The sequence below is a fragment of the Nerophis lumbriciformis genome, linkage group LG03 (genome assembly GCF_033978685.3).
Source record: "Nerophis lumbriciformis linkage group LG03, RoL_Nlum_v2.1, whole genome shotgun sequence".
Classification (NCBI taxonomy): Eukaryota; Metazoa; Chordata; class Actinopteri; order Syngnathiformes; family Syngnathidae; genus Nerophis; species Nerophis lumbriciformis.
In genome coordinates this window covers 12,670,538-12,695,670 of record NC_084550.2, presented here as the reverse complement: position 1 = coordinate 12,695,670, position 25,133 = coordinate 12,670,538, and the positions used below count along the sequence as shown (strand labels likewise).

The 25,133-nt window shown below is 40.0% G+C and overlaps 1 long non-coding RNA gene across 1 annotated transcript; it reads left to right on the top strand.

The window, feature by feature from the left end:
* On the top strand, positions 1 to 22,603 carry LOC140677474 (uncharacterized). The gene is made up of 3 exons (XR_012049266.1): positions 1 to 99; positions 9,556 to 9,675; positions 22,486 to 22,603. It is a non-coding gene; the product is annotated as an uncharacterized lncRNA (long non-coding RNA).
* The last annotated feature ends 2,530 nt before the right edge of the window (positions 22,604 to 25,133 follow it).

Sequence of the window (25,133 nt, the reverse complement as noted above, 5' to 3'; positions counted from 1 at the left end):
CAGTCGGGCTGGCGTCATTCTGTCATGGCGGGGTCGCATCTTTATGCGGGGTGGTTCTTCCAGGAATGCAGAACGGACAACTCCGGATGACGGCGTGAGGTAGGAGATGATTTATTTATCAAAAATCATCCAACTACAAAATAACAGGCAAACAACAAAGGCAAGTGTGCCTATCGCACGCGGAAGCTAAGGCGAAAACTTAGCGCAGGAAACATGGAGCTATGGACAAGGCAAAACTCTCTATCTGTGGCATGAAATAAACAAGACTTACGTAGAGGGTTGCGTAACAATAGCGTGAAGCAAACAATGACGCCAGACCGACTGACTGGCAAAGGGAAACTTAAATAATGCTTCTGATTAGTGCTCGGGAAGCAGGTGAGCACTAATCAGAGCAGTGGTTCTTAACCTGGGTTCGATCGAACCCTAGGGGTTCGGTGAGTCGGCCTCAGGGGTTCGGCGGAGGTCAAGACACACCCGACTCATCGTGTAAATACAAACTTCTCCCTATCGGCGTATTACGGATACGGCAACAGCTGACTGATTTGCAGGTGTGTAATTTGTTATGAGTTTATGCACTGTGTTGGTTGTGTTGTTTGAACAAGGCGATGTTCATGCACGGTTCATTTTATGCACAAGTAAAAAAAACATGGTAACACCTTAGTATGGGGAACATATTCACCATTAATTAGTTGTTTGTTAACGTGCAAATTAGTAACATATTGGCTCTTAACTAGTCATTATTAAGTACTTATTAATGCCTTATTTGGCATGGCCTTATTATAACCCTAACCCTCTAACCCTGACCCTAACCCTAACCAAATAACTCTAAATTAAGTCTTTATTACTTAGAATATGTTCCCCTAGTGTCCAAATAACTCTAAATTAAGTCTTTGTTACTTAGAATACATACTTGTCAACCCTCCCGGATTTTCCGGGAGACTCCCGAAATTCAGCGCCTCTCCCGAAAACCTCCCGGGACAAATTATCTCCCGAAATTCAGGCGGACTCAGGTCCATGCGGAACTTGGTCCGCTTTCCCACATTATAAACGGTGTGCCTGCCCAATGACGTTAGAACTGTAGAATGATCGAGGGCGAGTTCTTAGTTCCTTATGTGGGTTTATTGTTAGGCAGTTTCATTAACGTCCTCCCAGCGCGGTAACAACACACAACAACAGCAGTCATGTTTTGGTCTGCCGTAAAGCAGTTCGTCTGCCGTAAACAGCAATGTTGTGACACTCTTAAACAGGACAATACTGCCATCTAGTGCATTTGATGAAAGCACTTTTGTGCGTGCCACACAGCAATGCATCATCAGAGAGGACGTTCAGCATGGTTAGAAAAATTATTATTATTATTATTATTAGCCTTTATTTAACCAGGTAAAATCCCATTGAGATCAAAGATCTCTTTTCCAAGGGAGACCTGGCCAAGAGGGCAGCAGCAAGGTTACATTAAAAACAGTAAACAAATACATAAAACATCACATTTACAACATAAAACTTGCTCACATGACACATGTGCATACAGACAAGGTAGATTGCAGTCCTTTCACAGAAGCTGTAAACTAATTCAACGTAACTAGGGTTTGAAGTTTAATAATCGATTGTAGGTTATTCCAAGCCTTCGGTGCTGAAAACCTAAATGCTTTCTTGCCAAAAAATAGTGACAGAGAATAGAACAAGGATGGACAATTCAAACCTTAACTCAACAAGTATATGTGTAAATAAATGAACACTGAAATTCAAGTATTTCTTTTATATATATATATATATATATATATATATATATATATACAATAAAAGAAATATATATTTATAGCTAGAATTCACTGAAAGTCAAGTATTTCTTATATATATACATATATATATGAAATACTTGACTTGGTGAATTCTAGCTGTAAATATACTCTTCCCCTCTTAGCCACGCCCCCAACCACGCCCCCCCGCCCCCCACCTCCCGAAATCGGAGGTCTCAAGGTTGGCAAGTATGAGAATATGTTCCCCTAGTGTCCAAATAACTCTAAATGTAGTCTTTGTTACTTAGAATATGTTCCCCTAGTGTCCAAATAAGTCTAAATGTAGTCTTTGTTACTTAGAATATGTTCCCTATACTAAAGTGTTACCAAAAACATATAACTTTGTCGTGAATTTGAAAAAAAAAAAAACATTTTATTTTTCACAAAGAAGGGTTCAGTGAATGCGCATATGAATCTGGTGGGGTTCGGTACCTCCAACAAGGTTAAGAACCACTGAATCAGAGACAGGTGAACATAATGAGTAACCATGGCAACCAAAACAAACTCACAGGTGCACAAACAAGAACAAAAGGAGTCCAAAACTAACAGAAAACACAAAAACATGATCCGGACCACGGATCATGACAATTTCTTTTTTTTCCCCTTTAGTTCTTTTACTTTTGTGGCTGTGTGTAGAGGTGGCTGGTTGCATCAAGTCTGCTCTTTTAATGTCTTTAAAGTCCTTTGTGTTCTTTGATGTTTCCCTCTTACACACATGTTTATGTGTGCTATGGCCAGTGTTGGGTTGGTTACTGAAAACCAGTAACTAGTTACAGTTACTAGTTACTTTATTTCAAAAGTAACTCAGTTACTAACTCAGTTACTTACACCAAAAAGTAATGCGTTACTGTGAAAAGTAACTAGTTACTTATTTTTTTCTCCTTTTTTTTAAGGCTCCCATTAATGCCCTTTTAGCCTTCGTTTCAGTACTGTTATTGCACTGGAGAATAATACAATGTGTTGATCAACTTGACATGCATTTGCATCACTGAACTCTGCTAAGCAATGTGCTCTACATACAACACACAAAGACAAAGATATGTTTCAAAGGGCCAATTTATTTCAGGCCACAACAAATTGACAAAACTATTTGAAATAGCTGCAACATAACATACATAAGTAACAAACCGCATAATAACAACATAGCTGTAAAGCTGGCTTCACCCAAGGAAGGCACACATGACATACACAAAGCCTAATCAGGCATTTTTTTTCTCTCAAGGAATTGTGAAATAAAATCATGTATTCAGGAGATCAACACTGTAGTGAAGCCCAGAAGACTCTACACATTTCCCCAGTTTTAGTTTAGAGAAAATGAAAGATTGGCCTGGCCCACTAGTATCCCTCTTTATGTTAGTGAACTTTATAGTCTATACATTTAGAGTGATGTGATAATCAAACACTCTAGAAGTCTAGAATGAAATAGTATATAAGAGAATTGACAGTGTGTACCTTCAATGATGAGCAGAGGCAGAGTTTGGAGTGTTTTCTTTAGCTCGCTTTCCATGTTTATGTACTCACTGTCCAGGTACTTGGAACATGTTTTCTGTGCCATTTGTTGTTTGATGCCGGTATCATGCTATTTAGCTGCCAGAAAACGGGTGACTCCACTGTAGAAATAGCCTGCATGTCTTCTAGCACATACGCTGCAATGGCTCTATCAATGTTGTCCTGGCTAGCATTGCCTCCGTTAAAATCCTTAGGTGGAGGTGAAGTGGCATCGGAGTCTGTGTCTCTCTTTACTAGCTTCGTCAAAGCATGTTGCTTATGTGGCGTGGCGAAGTTGGGAGAGTGGCCGTGCCAGCAATCTGAGGGTTACTGGTTCAATCCCCACCTTCTACCATCCTAGTCACGTCCGTTGTGTCCTTGAGCAAGACACTTCAACCTTGCTCCTGATGGGTCCTGGTTAGTGCCTTGCATGGCAGCTCCCGCCATCAGTGTGTGAATGTGTGTGTGAATGGGTGAATGTGGAAATAGTGTCAAAGCGCTTTGAGTTCCTGAAAAAGGTAGAAAAGCTATACAAGTATAACCCATTTACATTTATGTAGCTGTTTCAGCAGATTTGAATTGCTGTTTTGGGCAGTATTCCCGGGTGCGGTCACTGTTGCTACTCACTGCTCCCCTCACCTCCCAGGGGGTGATCAAGGGTGATGGGTCAAATGCAGAGAATAATTTCACCACACCTAGTGTGTGTGTGACAATCATTGGCACTTTAACTTTAAGTAGATGGGATCTTTGATCCAAGACACAACTTACATTTAACTAAAATGTTATTTTCTTTGTGCTCGACAAAAGAAAAGTAGTGACAATGTCTCCATGTAACTCGACTTCTGGCTTCGCCATGATGTCTTTTTAGCTGTTATGAGAGTAGCGTGTGTGTGTGTGTGTGTGTGTGTGGCCCTTTAAGAAATGACAGCATGTGAGGTGAGTGACGTCAGTGAGTGAGTGGGCGAGAGAGGTGAGGGAGCGCAACAGTGGATGCGTGCAGGTGCTCTAGCTTGGTGGATGGCTGCGTGCAAGACACCAATAAAGTCACAAAATTGCAACAAACCGCCGGCCTCGTCATTCACCCTCGAGTCCGGAGCTGTAAAGACCCACTGCCGGGTAAAGTGAAGGGTGTTAGCCCCGAAGTACATAGGCCCTGGAGGAACGTCTCCCCTGCGCTCCGCTCCTCGGTCGAGGAAAGCACGCCTTTTCTTTTCCTTGTGAGACAGAAGGACGACACTTCTTCTGTTTCTAGCCGATACTACATTAAAAAATAACGTAAAATAACGCAGTAACGCATCATGTAGTAACGGTAACTGAGTTACTGGATATAAAAAAATAACGCGTTAGATTACTAGTTACCGCCGAAACTAACGGCGTTACAGTAACGCGTTACTTAGTAATGCGTTAGTCCCAACACTGGCTATGGCTATGGAGGGGCGCCGGAAGTTGGCAGACCCGTCAGCGATCCTGTTCTGTCTCCCTGTAATGTTTGTCTGATCTTGAATGGGATTGTGCTGAAAATCTTCATTTCCCCTCAGGGCAGTGCAGGTTCTTAACCTTGTTGGAGGTACCGAACCCCACCAGTTTCATATGCGCATCCACCGAACCCTTCTTTAGTGAAAAATCAACTGTTTTTTTTTTCAAATTCAAGACAAAGTTATATGATTTTTTTTACTGGTGCACAAAATGAACCGTGCATGAACATCACCTTGTTGAAAGAACAAAACCAACACAGTGCATGAACTCACAACAAATTACACACCTGCAAATCAGTTTGACTTCTGCTGTTGCCGTATCCATAATATGCCGATAGGGAGAAGTTTTTATGTACACGATGAGTCGGGTGTGGCTTGACCTCCGCGGCGGAGGCTCCACCGAACCCCTGAGGCCGACTCACAGAACCCCGAGGGTTCGATCGAACCCAGGTTAAGGACCACTGCCTCAGGGATTATTAAAGTATTTCTGATTCTGATTCTGATCATTGCGACATCCAGTGGACACATTTAGAACAGCAGTTTCTTTCATTCAAAAATGTCGGCAACATTTTTTTTTTTTTTTTTTTTTTTTGTCCTGTTCAGCTTCTCAGGCAAATCATACAGTTGATTTACTTTACAAAAGAGAAGGGTAGGATACTTCTCTTGTTGCCTTATTTGTAGTTGACTTTATTAAATGTATTTATATTATCATTTGGTGCAGAGGGGGATTAGACAGAGAGACAAAAACAACAACAGCAAACAACAACAACAACAGAGCAACATCAGCAAATACGACATGTACAAATATGATGGTAAAAGTAATAGCAAATAAGCAGTTAGCGAAAATAAAAAATAATACAGAAATGACAATGAGCATTATTACACTACAAATGGAGCAATACAAATACCAATAGAAATAGCGCTATTGATAATGAACAATACCAATACTTTACCTTTATTATCAACAATACAGTTGTTCAAATGCAACTATACATATACGTAATGATAACATGAGATACGAAATAATGCAGAAAAATGGAGGGGGAGAAAGAGAAGACATCCTACATTAACCTTGTAGATTGTTATAGTAACAATAGGTTAAGCTTTGTCCGTGTGCCATGTGTTATACCCAGTTTATTCTAGGGCAATAACGTTAATATATGTTTGATGAAACATGATTATGTGCATGAGTGTAAGTATGCATATGTACTTGTATATGTACAGAATGTGTATATGTGTTTGTACAATGAATGTATATGTACAGAATGTGTATACGTGTTTGTACAGTGAATGTATATGTACAGAATGTGTATATATGTTTGTACAGTGAATGTATATGTACAGAATGTGTATATGTGTTTGTACATTGAATGTATGTGTACAGAATGTGTATATGTGTTTGTACAGTGAGTGTATATGTACAGTATGTGTATGTTTGTATATTGAATGTGCGTGTGGGTGTACGAACTTTAAGTATGTAAATATGTATTGTATTTGTGTATGTATGTGGGCGCGTAGGTACCTATGTATGTATGTGAGCATATGTGAATTTGTATGTACAATATACAGGTAAAAGCCATTAAATTAGAATATTTTGAAAAACTTGATTTATTTCAGTAATTGCATTCAAAAGGTGTAACTTGTACATTATATTTATTCATTGCACACAGACTGATGCATTCAAATGTTTATTTCATTTAATTTTGATGATTTGAAGTGGCAACAAATGAATATCCAAAATTCCGTGTGTCACAAAATTAGAATATTACTTAAGGCTAATACAAAAAAGGGATTTTTAGAAATGTTGGCCAACTGAAAAGTATGAAAATGAAAAATATGAGCATGTACAATACTCAATACTTGGTTGGAGCTCCTTTTGCCTCAATTACTGCGTTAATGCGGCGTGGCATGGAGTCGATGAGTTTCTGGCACTGCTCAGGTGTTATGAGAGCCCAGGTTGCTCTGATAGTGGCCTTCAACTCTTCTGCGTTTTTGGGTCTGGCATTCTGCATCTTCCTTTTCACAATACCCCACAGATTTTCTATGGGGCTAAGGTCAGGGGAGTTGGCGGGCCAATTTAGAACAGAAATACCATGGTCCGTAAACCAGGCACGGGTAGATTTTGCGCTGTGTGCAGGCGCCAAGTCCTGTTGGAACTTGAAATCTCCATCTCCATAGAGCAGGTCAGCAGCAGGAAGCATGAAGTGCTCTAAAACTTGCTGGTAGACGGCTGCGTTGACCCTGGATCTCAGGAAACAGAGTGGACCGACACCAGCAGATGACATGGCACCCCAAACCATCACCCAACCATGCAAATTTTGCATTTCCTTTGGAAATCGAGGTCCCAGAGTCTGGAGGAAGACAGGAGAGGCACAGGATCCACGTTGCCTTAAGTCTAGTGTAAAGTTTCCACCATCAGTGATGGTTTGGGGTGCCATGTCAACTGCTGGTGTTGGTCCACTCTGTTTCCTGAGATCCAGGGTCAACGCAGCCGTCTACCAGCAAGTTTTAGAGCACTTCATGCTTCCTGCTGCTGACCTGCTCTATGGAGATGGAGATTTCAAGTTCCAACAGGACTTGGCGCCTGCACACAGCGCAAAATCTACCCGTGCCTGGTTTACGGACCATGGTATTTCTGTTCTAAATTGGCCCGCCAACTCCCCTGACCTTAGCCCCATAGAAAATCTGTGGGGTATTGTGAAAAGGAAGATGCAGAATGCCAGACCCAAAAACGCAGAAGAGTTGAAGTCCACTATCAGAGCAACCTGGGCTCTCATAACACCTGAGCAGTGCCAGAAACTCATCGACTCCATGCCACGCCGCAGTAATTGAGGCAAAAAGGAGCTCCAACCAAGTATTGAGTATTGTACATGCTCATATTTTTCATTTTCATACTTTTCAGTTGGCCAACATTTCTAAAAATCCCTTTTTTGTATTAGCCTTAAGTAATATTCTAATTTTGTGACACACGGAATTTTGGATTTTCATTTGTTGCCACTTCAAATCATCAAAATTAAATGAAATAAACATTTGAATGCATCAGTCTGTGTGCAATGAATAAATATAATGTACAAGTTACACCTTTTGAATGCAATTACTGAAATAAATCAAGTTTAGCTTAGCTTAAGTTAAGCTTCATCATGTGGAGTTCTTTCCCATTCTTGCTTGATGTACAGCTTAAGTTGTTCAACAGTCCGGGGGTCTCCCTTGTGGTATTTTAGGCTTCATAATGCGCCACACATTTTCAATGGGAGACAGGTCTGGACTACAGGCAGGCCAGTCTAGTACCCACACTCTTTTACTATGAAGCCACGTTGATGTAACACGTGGCTTGGCATTGTCTTGCTGAAATAAGCAGGGGTGTCCATGGTAACGTTGCTTGGATGGCAACATATGTTGCTCCAAAACCTGTACGTACCTTTCAGCATTAATGGCGCCTTCACAGATGTGTAATTTACCCATATCTTGGGCACTAATACACCCCCATACCATCACAGATGCTGGCTTTTCAACTTTGCGCCTATAACAATCCGGATGGTTCTTTTCCTCTTTGGTCCGGAGGACACGACGTCCACAGTTTCCAAAAACAATTTCAAATGTGGACTCGTCAGACCACAGAACACTTTTCCACTTTGTATCAGTCCATCTTAGATGAGCTCAGGCCCAGCGAAGCCGACGGCATTTCTGGGTGTTGTTGATCAATGGTTTTCGCCTTGCATAGGAGAGTTTTAACTTGCACTTACAGATGTAGCGACCAACTGTAGTTACTGACAGTGGGTTTCTGAAGTGTTCCTGAGCCCATGTTGTGATATCCTTTACACACTGATGTCGCTTGTTGATGTAGTACAGCCTGAGGGATCGAAGGTCACAGGCTTAGCTGCTTACGTGCAGTGATTTCTCCAGATTCTCTGAACCCTTTGATGATATTACGGACCGTAGATGGTGAAATCCCTAAATTCCTTGCAATAGCTGGTTGAGAAAGCTAAGCCGACGCCGTTTCTCGGTGTTGTTGAAAAACGGTTTTCGCCTTGCATAGGAGAGTTTTAACTTTGACAACCCTGTCCTAAATACACAAAAACAGGTACCAATAGGTAGGAAAAGTTGGTTTTGCATAATAAGTGAAGTGAATTATAATTATATAGCGCTTTTCTCTAGTGACTCAAAGCGCTTTACATAATGAAACCCAATATCTTAGTTACATTTAAACCAGTGTGGGTGGCACTGGTAGCAGGTGGGTACAGTGTCTTGCCCAAGGACACAACGGCAGTGACTAGGATGGCGGAAGTGGGAATCGAACCTGGAACTCTCAAGTTGCTTGCACGGCCACTCTACCAAACGAGCTATGCCGCCCTCAATAGGTTCCCTATAAATCATTTTAATCACGCTTTTGAATTTGGAATAATCATGATTAGTCACAGGCTAGGTGACTAACCATGGGCTAATCAGACTATGCAAGACTCACTTGCATAGTTTAAACACAAATGACGCAAATGGAATTTTTTTTGACACTTAAATGCACCACATTTTTTTTGTTTGAAACGTTTTATCAAAAGGCTAATCAGGGTGTATTTTGGATTGAAATTTGCCAGCGAACACACCAGTTGGAGTCTCCTCACTCATCTTTGCACGGACTGGACCATTGAGCAAACTAATCATTCATGTATGTACGCTCAAAATAAATTGTGTAGTTACTCTAAATTAATGTTGTGATTAATCACATGAGCTAACTAGTTTTTTGAGAGAGCCCTTTGAACATCTATCATCTCCCTCAGTTGTTACTGTCTCTGACCCCTCAGACAGCAGACTCCTCAGATGCTTCCCAAAGCTGCTGAGGAATTTCTCTTGGTCTTCTCCACCGTTGGGAAGCACCGCCCTCCTGAAAAAAGGGCCCCTGTCAGGATCAGGCCACAAAGGAGGTAAGGGCTTCATGATTAAGAAGGGATTGTACAAATAATTGTCTCCAAACCCGAAAGAAAACTTGACCGTTTCACCCTGCAGTTACTGTCATAACATGTCTTCTAGAGGTTTTGACCCTGTAAGCTGGGAAACCCAGGACAGAAGAAAAATGTAACACCTTGGATCAGAATCCCCAATAGAGGAAAAAAACAAACATTTTTCTTTGCACTTATGTCGACTAGAACCGCGCAAAAAACTCTGCTCTTGAATAAATCTTCCTGTTGATTATAATCAGCTGTGAACGAAAATGCGTTATAGCGAGCGATGGAAAGGATTCATGTACTTCTTACAAGCTACTTGGAAAATGTAGTAAGCTAAGCTACAAGTTACTCTCGATTAAATGTTGCTAAGCTACAGGGGAAGCTATCCCTGGAGAATTGTAGAAAGCTACGCGGCAAAAGTAGCTTGCCACATCAAAGCTACATTTAACAGCATTTCTATCTATGGGTCCACATGTATAATATCAATGTTGATGTAACAGAGTGTACAAATTGACCCAATAAGGGTCCATTACTATTAACTATCTGTCATTTAGCTGGGTGGGCAGCACGGTGGAACAGGAGTTAGTGCATGTGCCTCACAATACAAAGGTCCTGGGTTCGATCCCCGGGCTCGGGGTCTTTCTGTGTGGAGTTTGCATGTTCTCCCCGTGACTGCGTGGGTTCCCTCGCCCTGTGGTGAGGTTGCGACTTGTCCAGTGCAGGCCCGGCCCTAAACAATCTGGCGCCCTAGGCAAGATTTTAGGTGGCGCCCCCCCACATCGGCAGTGAAGTGTATATACTCACAAGAAACCGAATAGCTTTGTCTTTGACCTTTTTTTACTTAAAGAAAGCAAATTAACAATCAGAATAGTTAACAAGATAAAAAAAATATGAATAAATAAATGAATGCAAAAAATAAAAAATGAATATATGAAATACAATATTTTTTACATACATATTGCTTAATTAACATTAATGATGTGCACTTTAACAACTAGGCTTACAACTATACCTAATATATAAAGGGGTGGAAAAGTGACTATTACCTGCAGGGCAAACATTAGCTAACCAGAAGGCAATAACACCTGCTTAAAAGATCTAATACAAATGTCCCTGAGGAATGTAAGGTGGGAGTACTGTAATTACCTAACGTTACATTATTATTTTCCATAACAATTTAGCCCCCTCCACAATATTAACCCGACGTTAAAACAGAACTAGCTATTTATTGATTAGCAATTGCCGAATCATGTAACATTAGCTTAATGCTAAAAAGCCAGCTACTATCACATTCTGTAACAGACAAATAATTTCATGTAGGCTAACATTACCTACCTGCTACCTCTGTCTTTTTCTCGTTTCTCCTCCTCTTCTTTTCTCTTTTTTCTTCCCTGGGCACCTGACAGTTTTGGCCGTTTTGACATCTTGTGTTGATTTTTTGATGTGGTGACGTCCAAAAAGAGTCATGATACAGAAGGGAGGGGGCGCACCGTGCGGGGGGAGGAGGGGGGTGCGTAATGTTGTAACAAATAATATTTCTATTAAATAGGCTTTACTTTGCATTTTAATTAACGTGGGATTATTTTTTGTATTTAGAAATAATAGTACCAACTTTTTTTTCTTTTTCTCCAACATTTGTGGCACTGGCGTGGCGCCCCCTGATGGACAGCGCCCTTAGCATTTGCCTATACGGCCTATGCCACGGGCCGGCCCTGGTCCAGTGTGTACCCCGCCTTCCGCCCAAATGCAGCTGAGATATGCTCCAGCACCCCTTACCCCCTAAAAGGGACAAGCGGTAGAAAATGGATGGATGGATTTAGCTGGGGACACCCTACAACTACCTTTAGGGGTCCCCGCACCCCACTGTATGTATTTATTTAGTTTGCCTTTTCTTTGGCCCACTCCTATTGTTATTCATTTTCTCTACCTACAGTAAAAAAAACAGCATCTATCTGTATGTTGACAATAAAACGATGACTTGTGTGATGTTTGGGAACAGTTGGTAATGATTATGTGCAGTAAAACTTTTCATGAACTCACCTTAATGAGTGTTCCTAAATTTGTGTTGGACATCTTAGATCGAGGGTGTCAAACTAATTTTCATCAAGGGTCACATCGCAGATACCAAAGCCCTTGGAGGGCTGCTTCATGATAATATTAGTTTCCATTTTTTAATTTTTAATTTTTTTTAATTATTATCATAGTTTACCAACAAACTAATGGAAAACTTGCTTTGGAATCAAAAGTCAAAGTGACAACTTAATTTCAGCTAGTGTAGAATTTTCATAAGAAAAAGGGTTTAAAGGGGAACATTATCACAATTTCAGAACGGTTAAAACCATTAAAAATCAGTTCTTAGTGGCTTATTTTATTTTTCGAAGTTTTTTTCAAAATTTTACCCATCACGCAATATCCCTAAAAAAAGCTTCAAAGTGCCTGATTTTAACCATCGTTATATACACCCGTCCATTTTCCTGTGACGTCACATAGTGATGCCAACACAAACAAACATGGCGCATAGAACAGCAAGCTATAGCGACATTAGCTCGGATTCAGACTCGGATTTCAGCGGCTTAAGCGATTCAACAGATTACGCATGTATTGAAACGGATGGTTGTAGTGTGGAGGCAGGTAGCGAAAACGAAATTGAAGAAGAAACTGAAGCTATTGAGCCATATCAGTTTGAACCGTATGCAAGCGAAACCGACAAACGACACGACAGCCAGCGACACGGGAGAAAGCGAGGACAAATTCGGCGATCGCCTTCTAACCAACGATTGGTATGTGTTTGTTTGGCATTAAAGGAAACTAACAACTATGAACTAGGTTTACAGCATATGAAATACATTTGGCAACAACATGCACTTTGAGAGTGCAGACAGCCCAATTTTCATCAATTAATATATTCTGTAGACATACCCTCATCCGCTCTCTTTTCCTGAAAGCTGATCTTTCCAGTTTTGGAGTTGATGTCAGCAGGCCAGGGAAGCTAGGGTCGATATTCTTCTCTTGATTATCTTCGGTGGCATAAGGGACGGTGTGAGCCAAGACATCCAGGGGGTTTAGCTCGCTCGTCTGCGGGAACAAACTGCCGCCATTGCTTGCCGTGCTATTGAGGTCCTTTGTCCCTGAATTGCTCACACACTCCGGCAGATTCAATGGGGGTCTGGCGGCAGATTTCTTTGACTTTATCGTTGGAAATGCATCTGCTTTGAGTGTCGCAGGATATCCACACATTCTTGCCATCTCTGTCGTAGCTTAGCTTTCGTCGGTAAAGTGTGCGGAACAAATGTCCAATTTCTTGCCACTTTCGCATCTTTGGGCCACTGGTGCAACTTGAATCCGTCCCTGTTCGTGTTGTTACACCCTCCGACAACACACCGATGAGGCATGATGTCTCCAAGGTACGGAAAACAGTCGAAAAAACGGAAAATAACAGAGCTGATTTGACTCGGTGTTTGAGAAAATGGCGGATTGCTTCCCGATGTGACGTCACATTGTGACATCATCGCTCCGAGAGCAAATAATGGAAAGGCGTTTAATTCGCCAAAATTCACCCATTTAGAGTTGGGAAATCGGTTAAAAAAATTATATGGTCTTTTTTCTGCAACATCAAGGTATATATTGACGCTTACATAGGTCTGGTGATAATGTTCCCCTTTAAATGACATACAGGCAAGAAATACAGTAAGGACGGGATTGAGAAGGCACTATTTGATTTACCTGACACATGCAACGTGACGAATTGCGGGAGTGCACTATTCACTTTAGCCGCCATTCCAACTTTAACCACACAGCGTCAGTTGCTATGTAGAGTGGTGCTTTCCCTCATTTTCAGCAGACTGCATTGCCAAATGATTAACCCCTCCTCTTCCTCTCATGCGAGATCCATCCAGGAATGGGGCCGCATAAATCCCTTTCCTACTGAAGCTTGTTGCATCAAATAATATTGAGTTAAGAGCTACATTTGCATGCCTTCATGCTTTTTTTCTGTCAAAGTTTAGATACATTAATCATCCATCCATCCATCCATTTTCTACTACTTGTCCCTTAATAAAGATGACATAAAGTTGATGCACATTATTTCTAGGCAATCGCGGGCCACAAAGAATAATGGGGCGGGCCAGATTTGGCCCCCGGGCCTAGAGTTTGACACCTGTGTCTGAGATGAAGGGAGCAGTTATGATTTTGGTTTACAAAGTAAATAACTAAAAACTAAGGTTATGGGGATTGTTTTCTCTAAACGCATACATTTGTTTAAATATGACCAAGGACACACATTATTGTGGGTTTCCTGCACGTCAATCCTAAGTCATTTTCAACTGTTTTTTTTTTTTTAATTGTCAGCTTGAAGCATCCCTCTGTCTCTGGCTCCCTTGTTGTCATGTGACACGAGTGTGTGTTTGTTATGACTTTGCCTCCTGGTTTGACCCGCCTTATCTTGCCTCTGATTTCGCCCAAACCTTAGCCAATTGTGGCCTATCATACGAACACCAACCAATCATCATGGATTTTGTTTGTATGTATAGATGTTGTCATTCTTTCAGGTCATTGGATTTTCTCTAGGGTTGTCCGATACTATCGGACTGCCGATATTATCGGCCGATAAATGCTTTAAAATGTAATATCGGAAATGATCGGTATCGGTTTCAAAAAGTAAAATTTATGACTTTTTAAAAGGCCGCTGTGTACACGGACGGAGGGAGAAGCACAGAGCGCCATTGAGCCTTAAAGGCACTGCCTTTGCGTGCCGGCCCAGTCACATAATATCTACGGCTTTTCACACACACACAAGTAAATGGAAGGCGTACTTGGTCAACAGCCATACAGGTCACACTGAGGGTGGCCATATAAACAACTTTAACACTGTTACAAATATGCACCACACTGTGAACCCACACCAAACAAGAATGACAAACTTCGGGAGAACATCCGCACCGCAACACAACATAAACACAACAGAACAAATACCCAGAACCCCTTGCAGCACTAACTCTTCCGGGACGCTACAATGTACACCCCCCGCTTTTTTTGCAAATAATAATTAACTTAGAATTTCATGGCTGCAACACGTGCCAAAGTAGTTGGGAAAGGGCATGTTCACCACTGTGTTCATGGCCTTTCCTTTTAACAACACTCAGTAAACGTTTGGGAACTGAGGAGACACATTTTTAAGCTTCTCAGGTGGAATTCTTTCCCATTCTTGCTTGATGTACAGCTTAAGTTGTTCAACAGTCCGGGGGTCTCCGTTGTGGTATTTTAGGCTTCATAATGCGCCACACATTTTCAATGGGAGACAGGTCTGGACTACAGGCAAGCCAGTCCAGTACCCGCACTCTGTTACTATGAAGCCACGTTGATGTAACACGTGGCTTGGCATTGTCCCAGGGCAGCTGTGGCTACAAATGTAGCTTACCACCACCAGGTGTGAATGAATGATGGGTTCCCACTTCTCTGTGAGCGCTTTGAGTATCTAATAATAGAAAAGCGTGATATAAAATCTAATCCATTATTATTATTATTATCAGTTGTATGAGCAGTCTTAGTAGATCACACAAAACACGCCCACTAATATTACATGCAATTGTATAGTCTGCTCACACTGCTTAATATAGTAATTTGGATCGTAATAGGCTAAAACTAAAACTTTTACAAGGGACATGTCCACTCACCGCTCAATAGAAGTTCAGCAGAAACAAAGTATAATTTCATCCATGAGGTAATTCAGTCCATCAAAGTAGAACAAGCAAATACCTGCAAACAAGTCCGGAGCATGCTTATATGTACAAACCCCGTTTCCATATGAGTTGGGAAATTGTGTTAGATGTAAATATAAATGGAATACAATGATTTGCAAATCATTTTCAACCCATGTTCAGTTGAATATGCTACAAAGACAACATATTTGATGTTCAAACTCATAAACATTTTTTTTTTTTGCAAATAATCATTAACATTAGAATTTGATGCCAGCAACACGTGACAAAGAAGTTGGGAAAGGTGGCAATAAATACTGATAAAGTTTAGGAATGCTCATCAAACACTTATTTGGAACATCCCACAGGTGAACAGGCAAATTGGGAACAAGTGGGTGTTCAAAGTATACAAACAAGGATGGGACGAGGGTCACCACTTTGTCAACAAATGCGTGAGCAAATTGTTGAACAGTTTAAGAAAAACCTTTCTCAACCAGCTATTGCAAGGAATTTAGGGATTTCACCATCTACGGTCCGTAATATCATCAAAGGGTTCATAGAATCTGGAGAAATCACTGCACGTAAGCAGCTAAGCCCGTGACCTTCGATCCCTCAGGCTGTACTGCATCAACAAGCGACATCAGTGTGTAAAGGATATCACCACATGGGCTCAGGAACACTTCAGAAACCCACTGTCAGTAACTACAGTTGGTCGCTACATCTGTAAGTGCAAGTTAAAACTCTCCTATGCAAGGCAAAAACCGTTTATCAACAACACCCAGAAATGCCGTCGGCTTCGCTGGGCCTGAGCTCATTTAAGACGGACTGATACAAAGTGGAAAAGTGTTCTGTGGTCTGACGAGTCCACATTTCAAATTGTTTTTGGAAACTGTGGAAGTCGTGTCCTCCGGACCAAAGAGGAAAAGAACCATCCGGATTGTTATAGGGGCAAAGTTGAAAAGCCAGCATCTGTGATGGTATTGGGGTGTATTAGTGCCCAAGACATGGGTAACTTACACATCTGTGAAGGCGCCATTAACGCTGAAAGGTACATACAGGTTTTGGAGCAACATATGTTGCCTCCCAAGCAACGTTACCATGGACGCCCCTGCTTATTTCAGCAAGACAATGCCAAGCCACGTGTTGCATCAACGTGGCTTCATAGTAAAAGAGTGCGGGTACTAGACTGGCCTGCCTGTAGTCCAGACCTGTCTCCCATTGAAAATGTGTGGTGCATTATGAAGCCTAAAATACCACAGCGGAGACCCCCGGACTGTTGAACAACTTAAGCTGTACATCAAGCAAGAATGGGAAAGAATTCCACCTGAGAAGCTTAAAAAATGTGTCTCCTCAGTTCCCAAACGTTTACTGAGTGTTGTTAAAAGGAAAGGCCATGTAACACAGTGGTAAAAATGCCCTTTCCCGACTACTTTGGCATGTGTTGCAGCCATGAAATTCTAAGTTAATTATTATTTTCCCAAAAAAAATAAAGTTTGAGTTTGAACATCAAATATCTTGTCTTTGTAGTGCATTCAATTGAATATGGGTTGAAAAGGATTTGCAAATCATTGTATTCCGTTTATATTTACATCTAACACAATTTCCCAACTCATATGGAAACGGGGTTTGTAATTCCCAAAGTAATCGTTGTTATTTTTAACAAAGTCTTTTTGTTTAGCATTGTTGTTAATGGGGACAGGATCTGTGGTTCCTCACTCGACGTCACACTTCTCAAAATGGCTTGGGAATCTCAGAGAGATTGATACTATTTTGATCATGTCTATTTACTCGCAAACTTTGTAAGTCTTTTGGCGTCAAATCAGATAATAATAATTGTTTTCCCATTATTTTGGTAGCAGAAGAGTTTTTTGGGATGAAAATCATGGAAACAAAACTTTTGGATGTCTCAAACCAGACGCCTTAAATGGCATTATAAAATATTAAATTCAACGTCCAGAGGCATTAAAAAAAGTAATGCAATTATAGGACTTGGCTGATCAGATCAGATCCGAGCCAAGATGTCAATCCATCAAACGATAAATGATAATAAACCTAACAACGTTGTGGTCGTCGATAAATTGCTACGTCTCTCTGTGTGTTTCTGTTCTTCGTCTCTGGCTTTAAAACTGGATACAAGAGGTCTTGTAAGTTCCAAAAGCTTGAAAAGCGCTGTCTCCATGAATGGCAAAATGAAACGGCTCTAGGGGCCTAAACTTTGCCATTCTTTGGTCAGTCACTACGTTTCCATGCACTTAATTAGTCTGATTCCTCAAACAGTTAGTTTTTTGTATTTCACACCTATGAGTGAAGTCCAAGTGTCCATGCACACTCTTTTATGCGACTAGTGATCATACGCCATGTGCCTCCCAAACACTGGGAGGCGCTAATTTCATTTTAGAGCGGATAACTGAAGTACTTTTCCGGTTGACCAATGACGTCACACTAGGATTTGCGGATCCTTACGCCTTGTTTTAAGTGATGGCCGCTGTAATATTGGCAAAGATGACAAATATTACGTCTCTAATGGCTATGCTGATGTTACGTAGCAGAAAGCATCAAGAAATGATCTTGGATTGCGTTACGGACATGACGCTACTTCCAAGAATGTATCGGGTCGGGTACAAAGAAAGGTAGCGGAAGAGTTTTTTCGGATGAAAATCAAGGAAACAAAACTTTTGAATGTCTCAAAGTTTATTCAAAAGGCTTTGTGGATTGATTACAGGAATTCTAAATCCGAAGGAAAAGATCGTTCGTGCCCCGACTTATAACCAGAGGAAGATTGCTATTGTTCTGGACCACAAGAACATTTGATGTGGCCCGCGAAAGTCGAGTACATTATCTTTTTTTTTACTAAATGTTTTCCTTCTTTCTGTTTTGACAGAAAATATACTTGTACTGTATTTAATTGCATATATATAAAACTTTGATATTACCTAATGATGTAAGAAATATTACATTTTATTGAATAATTTAATTAAATGTGTATGAATTTAGAAAGGGAAATTACTCATCAATGAATCTGTAATAATGTTTTTAATGTTAATAATATAATGTTAGTTAAATTTGTATGAACTTAGGTTTGAAAGTAGTTATAATCTGTAATAATAAAAACTATTAGTTATTATTCGTGTTTCCTAATAATGCAATTAAGGCTGCAGCTAACGATTATTTTTCTATCGATTAATCTATAGATTATTTTTTCGATTAATCGGTTAATCTATAGATTATTTTTTCGATTAATCGGTTAATCTATAGATTATTTTTTCGATTAATCTATAGATTATTTTTCCTTTTACCGATTTTTTTTATTTATTTAAAATGAAGATGAAAAAAGAAATGTAGGCCAGTTTTTTCAAAAGGCATGGCTTTTATTTACAAAAAAAAAAATATGGCCACTCAGTCAACATTGACAACAACATGACAAAATATTCTGTAACAATGTAAACATTTAAAACTTTTAACATTTAACAAAATTAAAAGTAGCTTATTTGCTTTTTAATGTGCAAACATAAAATAAACATACAGTGCAAATCTTAATATTCTGCAATAGTATAAGCATCTCAAAAGTTAAAGTACCGTATTTTCCGCACTATAAGGCGCACCTAAAAACCACAATTTTTCTCAAAAGCTGACAGTGCGCCTTATAACCCGGTGCGCTTTATTACGATTAATTTTCATAAAGTTTCGGTCTCGCAACTTCGGTAAACAGCCGCCATCTTTTTTCCCGGTAGAACAGGAAGCGCTTCTTCTTCTACGCAAGCAACCGCCAAGGAAAGCACCCGCCCCCATAGAACAGGAAGCGCTTCACCCGCCCCCGGAAGAAGAAGAAAAAACGCGCGGATATCACCGTACGTTTCATTTCCTGTTTACATCTGTAAAGACCACAAAATGGCTCCTACTAAGCGATCCGGTTCATAAAAAGACGCAATCTCTCCATCCGCACACGGATTACTACCGTATTTCACAGCTGATATTCCTGTGAACCGCACTGTGGAACGGGAGCACGTACGGTGAATATTCGCACCACAGGGAATGAGAAGTCATCCTTCACTGTGGTTCTAGCTTGCCATGCTAACTTCCACCCATGGTGATATTCAAAAGGAAGACCTTGCCAAAAGAGACCTTTCCAGCCGGCGTCATCATAAAAGCTAACTCGAAGGGATGGATGGATGAAGAAAAGATGAGCGAGTGGTTAAGGGAAGTTTACGCGAAGAGGCCGGGTGGCTTTTTTCACACAGCTCCGAAGGCGAACACACCTTCACTAAGACGGGCAGACAGCTCCGGACGACATACGCCAACATCTGCCAGTGGATCGTAAATGCCTGGGCAGATAGTTTCGGTCACAACTGTGGTCCGAGCTTTCCGGAAGGCAGGATTCACAGAACTGCTGCACAACAACAGCGACACTGAATCCGATGACTTCGACGAGGCGGAGCCGGCCATTTTTGGATCCCACGCTTGCGCAACTTTTCAATTCGGACACCGAAGACGAAGAATTCGAAGGATTTACGAATGAAGAATAAATTCAGAAGGTGAGCGCTATGTTTATTTTGTGTGTTGTGACATTAACGTTCGAGCAACATTATGTTGCTATTTATTGCTCTACACCATTTTGAATTTTACTATGTTTGTGATTGCACATTTGCGTACATTTTGGGACAGAGTTGTTAGAACGCTGGTTTTCAATATATTATTAAAGTTTGACTGAACTATCTGACTGTTTTTTTGACATTCACTTTAGCGCAGCGTTTTTTTGACATTCACTTTAGCGCAGCGTAGGCGCGGCTTATAGTCCGGGGCGGCTTATTGGTGGACAAAATTATGAAATATGTAATTCATAGAAGGTGCGGCTAATAATCCGGTGCGCCTTATAGTGCGGAAAATACGGTATTGCTTATTTTGCTTTAAAATGTGCAAAAATAAAGATAAACATCCAATACAAAAAAGTGCGTATTTCCTTGAATTGGCGCCGGGTATTTAGTATTCGCATGCCTCAAATTACTGCCGGGTTATTGCATGCTTGGCCTTACCACCGGCTCAGGATTAACGCCGTATCAAACTCGTTTCGCAAAATATTAATTTTATTAGCGCATGTCTGGAATTTTCGCCGGGTCGCACTCGTTTCGCAAAATAATTAGCATATGTCTAGAACTTCCGCCGGGTCAAACTCGTCACGTCATGAGTGACACTTCATCTGTCATAATTTTCAAAATGGAGGAGGCTGATTTCAATAATTTGATATCGCATAAAGGGAAGAAGATAGAGAGCTATTCAGTAGGATTTAAGGTCAAAGCTATTGAATATGCTAAAAAGAACAGTAAGCAAAGCTATTGAATATGCTAAAAAGAACAGTAAGCAGCTATGTTTTATTAATATACCGTAGCTGCGTGTGTCAAATATGAGTCATTAAATGACTCCCGCCTCCTGGTGGTAGAGGGCGCTAGTGATCCTTCTTGCGACTACCGGTACTGCAGAAGACCGGTGCTGCAGAAGAAGACAACAAGCCACAAGAGTGAGCAGTGATCGTTTGCTTGCACTTTTAACATGGAGGATTACATATCTAAAATAAAACAGTTTTCTAAACTGGACTTTCAATCGAAGCAGGAGGTAATACTTAAAGGAATATCTCTATCGAGACAGAGAGACTTTTAAAACTGAAGAAAGATAAGGAAGACTTCTATAAACAAGTTATCGATGCTTTTGTTTAGAAGCAGCTGCGCATGGACTCAGAAGTAAAGGTAAGACCATAATAACGTTTTTTTTTTTTATTAAATGTGCTTTTCATGATGGTATTCTTACATCACTCAAATTTATAAGCGCAGGCCTAAATTTACCCCACGCCTTTTGGTAAGTGCAGGAGTGAGAAGAGGTTTTAAATTAATTAGCGCCCCGGCGGCTATTCAAGGAAATACGGTATGCTAAGCGTCGACGCACAAAAACGGCATTTACGTAATCGATGACGTCGACGTACGCGTCGTTTCAGCCTTAAATGCAATAAATAATATATTATTATACATTACACTTTTTTTTACATGAAAAATGATTGACTTATAATTTCAAAGTGAGTTATCCATGTACAGTAATTCACCATGAAACAACAATGAGAAAATGGCCTCTTAGTCGTCAGAATTTTAACGATAAAAACACAGTGGTATCATATTTACATTTATAGAAATTTGCTGTAAAAAACACCGTAGATTCTACCGTAAAATGTAGAGGTGACTGTCTGCAGAAAAGTTTTAAAAATTATATAATGATCAAATGCATGTGCAATAGTATAATAATATTACGAGGCGAATCTTTATACATTTATATTAATTTATTACTACAGGTTTGACACCCCTGTTCTGGACTATCTTAGATAGATAGATAGATAGATAGATAGATAGATAGATAGATAGATAGGTATTTATTGTCATTGCACAAGTACAATGAAACTTTGTTTTCAGCACAAACCCGTTCAAGATTAGACAAACAAACAGTGTACAGGAACGCTGATGTGTCGACACAAGGCGCCCCGTAAAAGATGGGAAAAAGGTAAAACGCTGGGGAAGGATGAGTAAAAAAAATACAATCTAGACTGGGCTCCTAAGGGGGCCTAGTCTGGAGTGGGAAAAAACCTCCATAGCAAAGCACATATACATATTACAACGTACATCTCGAGATATCTAGCATTAGAGGGAAGGGAGTGCGGGGTAATGGTGGTAGGCCGCAGCTCTCGGCGCTGACCAGCTGCCGTGGAATTTTATATATATATATATATATATATATATATATATATATATATATATATATATATATATATATTTGTATTTATGTATATATATTGTTTTCTGTCCAAATGGAGATAAATAGTAAAGTACAAAGGCTTATCATTTCTAGGCTACGGCGGGCCAGGTCTGGACTCCGGGCCTTGAGTTTTTGCACCTGTCCACTAAACCATTAAGTTAAGTAGAGGGCCACAAAATATGGGCCTCCGGGCAGCAAAGGCTGCAGGTTTGAGACACAACCGCCTTAAGTCAACCATCAGCTATTAAATTATTAAATGGTATTGCTGAATAGACAATGCGTCTAATATTTTTTTTTTTGACAGGCATTCGTAGGAGGACCACAATGGAGGATGAATTCATCCTTTCCCTCAGCTATTATTTCGGCAACTGCTAGTTTGCACATCTTTTCTAGACATACTAAACATGTATGCAAAACAGCCGCTCTAGAACAATTTCAGTCTTTATAAATCACACTGCGTGTGCTAAGAAACTATATTTGCATTTTTTTCCTCCCAGTATTGTAGCCATTCTGATAATATTGCATATTAATGAAGTACGAGAAGTGAAAAAGGTTTGCGCTCCTTACTTTTCTCACTTAAGACGTTATCCTCTACGCACCTCTTTAGTGGATCAGTGTCACGGCGTGGACATTTACGCAGCTTACTGCAAGGATTGTTTTCCCGGAATGCAAACGGAGTGGACCAGACATCGGTAGAAAGTAGGATCATGATTTAATTTCTACTCAAAAAAGGTTACAAACAAAAGGCGCTCACAGCGGAGGAACAAAACATGGCACAGGTAACAAAACTAACACATGGGCAGAAACTATAGACATGAAACAAAACTTACTTGGCAGAGCATGAATCAATGGCATGAACAGCAAAATCAGAGTAGCACATAGCAAGAACAGAGTAATGTCGCCAGGCCGACTGACCGGCCATGGCAGGCCTAAATAATGCCTCTGATTAGTGCTCGGGAAGCAGGTGGGCAGGCGAGCACTAATCAGAGACAGGTGAACACAATGAGTAACCATAGTGACAAAACAAACCAGGAAGCGCAGTCAGGAACTAAAGAAGTCCAAAACAAACAGAACATAACTAAACAAAACATGATCCGGACAACGGATCATGACAACCAGCTTTGCGTAAGCTATCATGTTTGGATGTGTTTTAGTACACGCAAACCTTTAGTAGCCCAGGCACAAAGTGTGCAAAGATATATATATATATATATATTTTTTTATAGTTTTTGCCTGTTTGTTGTGTTTAAAAAAAAAAAAAAGTTCACTTTAATGCCAAAGCGACATAGCTGTTTTGAATTAGCTTCACTGAGGTAAAATATATCACGCTTCATTCCCCTTGAAACCATACCTATTATTTTGAAAAATATTTTTGTTTTTTTACAACGCATTTTCGTTACAGGTGTTTCGTAAAGCACCAACTCGGCGAGTCTAAATAAAAGAAAGCAAATGTGAGCAAACCCTAAAAGAGTTAAGCTTTTACCAAAGGCAGCAATCATAAATGAAGCCTTCAGCACATACACAATTTTGATATTTATAGTTATATTTTGATAACGACGGGGAAAAACACGCATACTTGTAACGACGCTTGCAACAAAAATACGTGTAGATGTGAAGTTAAATCAATAAATGCAACCTTACCCAAGAAAAAACGATGCATATTTACCCAGAAGAGTTTTGATACCAATTTCTTTGACCCAGCCACACACAGAAGTTGTAGACCACCATGCTTTTCCAAGTGTTCATCTGTTTTGTCGTGTAGAATGATGTCTGGAGCACCAAATTGTTTGATATGTCTGGGAACGCGACCAACAGATAATCCTTGATATCACTCGACAAATATTTATTTGATGACAAATAGGGATCTATTCCATTTCATAGTTAGATTGTTTTGCTAGTATCTGCTTTCAGTGGTAAGATCTAGGCCCCTTGCGTACTCCGATAGTTTGCATACTGTTTACTGCACAATCGCCATGTTGGTTTGGTCGCCCACTACTTTGTTCACCTCCATTCAAAAGTCATGTGACGGAATACAACTTTATGACTAATGATCAGAGGTGGGTAGAGTAGCCAGAAATTGTACTCAAGTAAGAGTACTGTTACTTTAGAGATTTATTACTCAAGTAAAAGTAAGGAGTAGTCACCCAAATATTTACTTGAGTAAAAGTAAAAAGTATGTTGTGAAAAAACTACTCGAGTACTGAGTAACTGATGAGTAACATACACACTCATATATATATATATATATATATATATATATATATATATATATATATATATATATATATATATATATATATATATATATGTATATATATATATATATGTATATATATATGTATATATATATATATATATATATATATATATACATACATACATATACATTGCATGTTTAACACATATAGATTCCTTTCTTTCATGAAGACAAGAATATAAGTTGGTGTATTACCTGATTCTGATGACTTGCGTTGATTGTAATCAGACAGTCGTGATGATAACGTCCACGTTTTCAAATGGAGGAGAAGAAATGTTCCTCCTTTCTGTCTAATACCAAATGAAAGTGGTGGGTTTTTGGCATCCTATTTGTCCAGCTTCCATATTCGTTTTTATACACTTTACAAGAAATATATTGGTGTCAAACTCCGTAGCTTGCTAGCTTGTTTACGCTGGCTTTCGGAGACTCTTGTTTTGAAAGCGCAGGCGCGATGGCGCGGCACTTTTATTGTGAAGACATGAACGTCCTCATGTGCGGTCAGTCTTGAGGCTTTTGACGGTACGGTTGAAATAAAACAAGTATCTTTTTTCCTTCACACTTTTGATTGATTGATTGGAACTTTTATTATTAGATTGCACAGTATAGTACACATTCCGTACAATTGACCACTAAATGGTAACACCCCAATAAGTTTTTCAACTTGTTTAAGTCAGGTCATGTGACCACCTGGCTCT